Genomic DNA, 7,169 nt, shown 5'->3' with positions numbered 1-7,169 from the left:
CAACTTCCTCCCTGTTTTTGCTACCAAAGTGGATAACATCACACCTGAAAGTCCAGGTACACTACATCCACTGGCTGTACCTTGTCCATTTTCCTAGTTACATCCTCAAAAAATTCCAGGAGACAAAGTCAAGCATGAGTTTCCCTTCGTAAATCCATGCTGACTCGGACCGATCATGTTACTGCTATCCAAATGTGCCGCTATTTCATCTTTTATAATTGATTTCAGCATCTTTCCCACCACCGATGTCACGCTAACAGGTCTATAATTCCCTTTTTTCTCTCTCCCACCATTCTTAATAAGTGGGATAACATTAGCTACCCTCCAATCCACAGAAACAGATCCTGAATCTATTGAACTTTGGAAAATGATCACTAGAGCCAGGATTTTGCCATAAATGCCATGTGCCTTTTTTGATGATTTCAGGAAGATAATGCCTTTTTCACGATTGATTGCCTAAATCAGCCTTTTTGTTTGCCATTTTAATGTAACTTACAAGAAAATTTACAGCACCGGGGCGAAACCCGGCTGTAAGTAGGTGTTAAGTGGTGATCGGAAAAGGGTGCATGGGAAAGGGCCTAGTCTTTGCAAGACTGGAGTCATGCTTCAAGTAGGTGTGAAGTGGTAAAGAGGGAACTGCAGATGCTGGAGAATCGAAGGTTACACAAAAAAGCTGGAGAAACTCAGCGGGTGCAGCAGCATCTATGGAGCGAAGGAAATAGGCAACGTTTCGGGCCGAAACCCTTCTTCAGACTGATCGGGGGCGGGGGTGGGTGGGGACAAGAAAGGGAAAAGGAGGAGTAGCCAGAAGGCTGGGGGATGGGAGGAGACAGCAGGGGGGCTGAGGAAGGGGAGGAGACAGCAAGGACTAACAAAATTGGGAGAATTCGATGTTCATGCCCCTGGGGTGCAGACTCCCCAAACGGAATATGAGGTGCTGTTCCTCCAATTTCCGGTGCTGCTCGCTGTGGCCATGGAGGAGACCCAGGACAGAGAGGTCGGAGGCGGAGTGGGAGGGAGAGTTGAAGTGCTGAGCCACCGGGAGGTCAGCTGTGGTTATTGCGGACCGAGCGGGAGCCAGAGTTCGGCGAAACGATCGCCCAACCTCCGCTTGGTCTCACCGATATAGATCTGCTGACATCTAGAGCAGCGGACGCAATATGATGGGTTGGAAGAGATGCAGGTAAACCTCTGTCGCACCTGGAACGATTGCTTAGGGGGTCCTTGAACGGAGTCGAGGGGGGAGGTAAAGGGACAAGTGTTGCATCTCTTGCGGTTGCAAGGGAAAGTGCCCGGGGAGGGGTGGACCGAGAGGGAAGGGAAGAATTGACAAGGGAGTTATGGAGGGAGCGGTCTTTGCGGAAGGCAGATATGGGGGGAGATGGGAAGATGTGGCGAGTAGTGGGGTCACGTTGGAGGTGGCGAAACTGACGGAGGATTACTGGAATTTTTGTATGTGACGGCTGGTGGGGTGAAAGGTGAGGACTAGGGGGACTCGGCCCTTGTTGCGAGTGCGGGCGATGGGGAGAGAGAGCAGTGTTGCGGGGTATGGAAGAGACCCTGGTGCGAGCCTCATTTTATGGTGGAGGAGGGGAACCCCCGTTCCCTGAATAGTGAGGACATTTCAGATGTCCTGGTGTGGAACGCCTCATCCGTGGAGCAGATGCAGCGTAGACGGAGGAATTGGGAGTAGTGGATGGAGTCCTTACAGGAAGCAGGGTGGGAAGAAGTGTAGTCCAGATAGCCATGGGAGTCAGGGGGTTTATAGTGTATGTCGGTTAGAAGTCTATCACCTGCAATGGAGATAGTGAGGTCAAGGAATGGTAGGGAAGTGTCGGAAATGGTCCAGGTGTATTTGAGTGCCGGATGGAAGTTAGTGGTGAAGTGGATGAAGTCAGTCAGTTGTGTGCGGGTGCAGGAGGTGGCACCAAAGCAGTCGTCGATGTTTTGTGTGAAGTGTGAAGTGGTGATTGGAGAGGTGTAGGTGGGGAAGGATCTAGTCTTTTCAAACTGGAGTCAGGCTGTGAGTAGGTGTGAAGTGTTGGTTGGCGAGGGGGTGTGGGGGTACCCTACACCCCCTCCCCAAGTTTCTGTTTATCAAAACTGCAGTAGAACTCGTTCAGGTCGTTGGTCAGCTGACGATTGTCCAAGGAGCGGGGTTTTTTCCCCTTGTTGCTTGTGATTACTTGCAAACACTTCCACACTGAAGAAGTAATTTGCTGAGAACTTGCTCCTCAACTTCTCAGAGTACCTTTCCTTGGCAGCTCTGATTCCTCTTCTCAGCTTGTACTTGGCCTGCCTGTAGAGGTCTGCATCCCCGCTCCTGTAGGATCTACCCCTGCAAGCGTCAAAATGCCTAAAGTCAAGTCAACGCCTTGTAAAAAACTGAACGATTTGGTAAGAGTGTACGGGAGTGATATATTCTCTACAGACAACTGTGTGCTGTTTTGCAAAGCATGTGAGAAAGCAGTGAATCATGAGAAGAAATATTTCATCTCCCAGCATGTACAGACAGCTAAACACAAGTCGGGCGGCAGAGAAACTGAAGGCGGGAAATACACAAGCTTGTCTCCTCACAACATTTACTGCTGGCTCCAGTCGCAAATCTGAATTTCATGTGGCCTGTGCAAAGCATTCATTGATGCTGGAATTCCACTGTGGAATTTGGAAAACAAATCTTTCAGAGGTTTTTTAGGGGAATACACAGAGGAACATATACCGAGCGAGTCATCATTACAGAAAAATTATGTTGATAGCAACTTCAACATTGTTGTGCAGAAAATTGGAGATGAAATTGCATGCAACAAAATATGGATCTCAATAGACGAGACAATCGATGCTATGGGGAGATATGTTGCCAATGTGGTCATTAAGGGGTTGCTCAGGCTAGATGCAGGAAGATTGTTCTCGATGTTGGGGAAGTCCAGAACAAGGGGCCACAGTTTAAAGATAAGGGGGAAATCTTTTAGGACTGAGTATGAGGAAAACATTTTTCACACAGTGGTGAATCTCTGGAATTCTCTGTCACAGAAGGTAGTTGAGGCCAGTTCATTGGCTATATTTAAGAGGGAGTTAGATGTGGCCCTTGTGGCTAAAGGGATCAGGGGGTATGGAGAGAAGGCAGGTACAGGATACCGAGTTGGATGATCAGCCATGATCATATTGAATGGTGGTGCAGGCTCGAAGGGCCGAATGGCCTACTCCTGCACCGATTTTCTATGTTTCTATTGGTACACTGGAGGCAGGTCAACCATCAAAGGAGTAGTTGTTGACATCGGAAGTATTGGAGAAGTCAAAGAGCTCAACTATTGCTCAGTTGTTTACATCTTCACTTGCTGTACTTTGTACTTGAAGTTCCTGGCGATGTAGGTAAAGACATACAAGGAAAATGTGAGAGGGGGATTTTAGCTAACAAAGATCTTGAAGAAGTACAAAACATAGCTAAATTTTCAAAGGTAGTTGTATTGCACAAGATATCGACATGAATGTAGAGTTTGTAGCTTGTTTTGGGTATGCGCCAGTGACCTCAGCTGGGGTAGAAAGAAGTTTTTCACAACTGAAACATATTCTGTCTGACAGACAGCATAGTTTAACACCAGGTAATTTGAAAAAAATGCTGGTAGTTATGTGCAACCAGGCAATAATGTATACCTTTATAATTATCATTTTTCACCATATCATGGTGGTGGAAATACATGCCTTTTTTGTCAATAAATGCCCTTTTTCGTGCTTTTTTTGTAATTTCATTTTGCCTGCCTATTTCAGAGATTTTTAGCGCCTAAACATCCTGGCTCTAATGATCACCAAGACGTCCATGATATCTAGAGTCACTTCCTTAAGTAACCTGGGATGCAGACCATCTGGCCCTGGGGATTTATCAGCCTTCAGTCCCAGCAGTCTATCCAACACCATTTCCTGCCTAATGTGGATTTCCTTCCGTTTCTCTGTCACCCCAGATCCTCTGGCCACTAGTACATTAGGAAGATTGCCCTCCTTAGTGAAGACGGATCCAAAGTACCTGTTCAACTCTTCTGCCTTGTTCCCCATAACCAGTCAGTATGCTCTCTACTGTGCGCCTGTAGAAGTTCCTTTAGGAGGTCAAATGCAAGAAGTAAAAATACAATTAATGGCATGACCCTTAATAGTATTGATGTACAGAGGGATATTGGGTCCAAGTTCATAACACCCTGAAAGTGCAAACACAAGTAGATAAAGTGGCTTGCTTTGATAGGTCAAGGTACCGAGTATAAGAACAACAAAAGTCAAGATGCTTTATTGGAGTTTGGTTAGGTCATATTTGGAGTATTGCGTGCAGTCCTGGTCGCCCCATTGCAGGAAGAATAAGGCGGCTTTGGAAAGGGTGCAGGGGAGGTTTACAAGATGGTGCCTGCATTAGGGGATATTAAGTGCAGAGAGAGATTAGGCGGACTTGGATCATTTCCTTTGGAACGCTGGAAGCTGTGGGGAGACCCGATTGAATTGTGTATAATTGTCGGAGACATGGATGGAGTGAGAGTTGGAATCTTTTTTCCCTCCAGGATGGAAAAATCAAATACTAGAGGGCATAATTGTAAGGTGAGAAGGGCAAAGTTTAAAGAAGATGTGCGGAGCAAGTTTTTTTAAAAACATTGAACGTGGTGGGTGCCTGGAATGCAATGGCAAAAAGGTGGTTGTGGCAGATAAAAGCAGCATTTAAGAGACTTTTGGATAGACATATTGATAAGCAGGGAATGGAGGGCTATTGGCTATGTGCACTATGGTGGTGCCACCATAGTGGCTGCCTCGCTAACAGTCTGTCTGTCCCCTCTCTGTTTTTATTATTTGAAGAATGTTTTAAAAGTATGTTTAAGTGTTTCTTGGTCTGGTTTATGTGGAGGGTGCGGGAATTGGGGGAAACTTTTTTCAGTCACTTATCTCGACGGAAATGCGATTTTTCTCCATATCATATCTCCGTCTCCCCTGCGGCTTAACAACGTGGAGTGGTGAGGTTTTTCCTAAAGACTGGCCCAGTGCTTCAGGCCGCGGGCGCGCAGACTTTAACATCGTGGAGCCTGTGATCCTTTGCCAAGGATCTCCTGCAGAAGATCTCCAACCGCAGGGCCTATGGACTTTAACGCCGAGAAGCCCGCGGACTCTGGTAAGAAGAGGCCGACTTAGGGGCTCCATGCCGCGGAGTGTTGCAATCCGTCCCGACGCCGGCGTTGCGATCATCCTGATGAGAGGGCTTCAGACCGTCGGCAGCGGTGTCTGCGGAGGGTTCAACAGCCCCCACCATGGGTGAACAAAAAGGATGATGATTGAACTTTATAACCTTCCATCACAGTGAGGAATGTGGATTCCGCTGTGGTGGATGTTTATGTTAAATTTTATTTTATATGGCTGTGTGTATTGTTGCTTTTCACTTAGAACAGCTGTATGTGACAATAAATTTGAACTTGAAAATCGAACTTGAGATTAGAGATTGTCTTAGCATCATGTTTGGCATTGACATTGTGGGCTGATTGCCGCGTTTTTGTGCTGCAGTGTTCAATGTTCTATATTCCATGGGCCTGATTACAAAGCCACACGCTTCTCCAAGTTACCATAGAAGTCAATGGGTGCTCAGTTTGAACTGAGAACCTTTATGGAGACAAAAAATGGCTCATAGCAGAAGTATTGTTGCTCGGAGAAGCAGGTAATCTGTGAAAAATGTAGCAATGTTTATGCAATGTATTATTCATACAGACACATTCAGTCCTGGTCTGGTTCCCTGCAGCGACTTCAGCTGATTCTCTCCATTTGAAGTAAATTGATTTCGTCCCAGCCTGAAAACGATTGAGAAATGATGTAGAAATAAACAGGCTGCACAACAGTGTCAGTAACAGGGAGTGAATTAATATTTCAACAACACTTTAAGTAGATTTTTGGATGTTTAATAATGCAAATGCTCACCAGATCTACTCCAGACTCGGATGGGTGAGTATCAGACGGCGAAGAGCGGGGACAGATCGGTCTGTCAAGGAATTTGCTCCCAGGTCTAGACCTTTCAGTGAGTGGATTGTACTGAGTGTGGAGAGGAGATCCTCAATGCAATAATCTGTGAGACCAGCAGCCCAAAAACTGTGAAGGAGAGAAACATAGTAGGAAACAGGGAATCCCTGAGGTTGTTCAGTATAGTGATACTACTGATGGGCAGAGCTCCTGTCCATCATGTCATCGGCAACTCGCCATGTTCTCGCTGTTCTTTCCAGCTTGGTCCTAGACATGGGTTTTCACCAGCAGACGCCTCTGAATTATTTAACACTAAAGGCGTCTGAGCCTCAGTGTCCGGTTGCATTGCCAGAAGGGTTTTGGCGGTTAGTGAAGTGCCACCTGTGTCAAAACTGTCACTGAAATTAGATGCTTGACACAAATTGCTGGAGTAACTCAGCGGGACAGGCAGCATCCCTGGAGAGAAGGAATGGGTGACATTTCGGGTCGAGACCCTTCTTTGTCTGAAGAAGGGTCTCGACCTGAATCATCTCCCATTCCTTCTCTCCAGTGATGCTGCCTGTCCCGCTGAGTTACTCCAGCATTTTGTGTCTACCTTCAATTTAAACCAGCATTTGCAGTTCTTTCCTACTGAAATTAGATGGTTGTGAAGCTTTGCTGACCCTGCATTGAAGGCACTAGGACTGCTGAACTTGTGCTGGGTTTAAGCTGCAGCAAGCTCAAGGTAGTGAACCTCTATGAGGACTTTGCAAAGTTGCACACATCAGCTGAAAGCACATGCTCTCAAGCAGAAAGTGCTGCTGCTGATGTCAGCCAGCTCCTGGTATACTTAAAGGATTGGACTGGCTAGATGCAGGAAAAATGTTCCCCGTTGGGGGAGTCCGGAACCAGGGGTCACAATTTAAGAATAAGGGATAGGCCATTTACGACTGAGATGAGGAAAAACCTTTTCACCCAGAGTTGTGAATCTGTAGAATTCTCTGCCACAGAAGGCTGTGGAGGCGAATTCACTGGATGTTTTAGTTCGATTTAGCTCTTAAGGCTAAAGGAATCACGGGATAGGGGGAAAAAACAGGAATGGAATACTGATTTTAGATGATCAGCCATGATCATATTGAATGGTGGTGCTGGCTCGATGGCCGAATGACCTACTCCTGTACCCATTTTTCTATGTTTTCTATGTCTACGACTTTGGCAAT

General features: G+C 46.4%; 1 pseudogene; it reads right to left on the bottom strand.

The window, feature by feature from the left end:
• Window positions 1-1,864: 1,864 nt before the first annotated feature.
• LOC129716179 (NACHT, LRR and PYD domains-containing protein 3-like) overlaps window positions 1,865-7,169 on the bottom strand; it is a 56,235-nt pseudogene continuing 50,930 nt past the window's right edge.

This window comes from Leucoraja erinacea, chromosome 2 (assembly GCF_028641065.1).
Source record: "Leucoraja erinacea ecotype New England chromosome 2, Leri_hhj_1, whole genome shotgun sequence".
NCBI lineage: Eukaryota > Metazoa > Chordata > Chondrichthyes > Rajiformes > Rajidae > Leucoraja > Leucoraja erinaceus.
The sequence above is the reverse complement of the archived record's forward strand: the minus strand, read 5'-3'. Positions and strand labels throughout refer to the sequence as shown.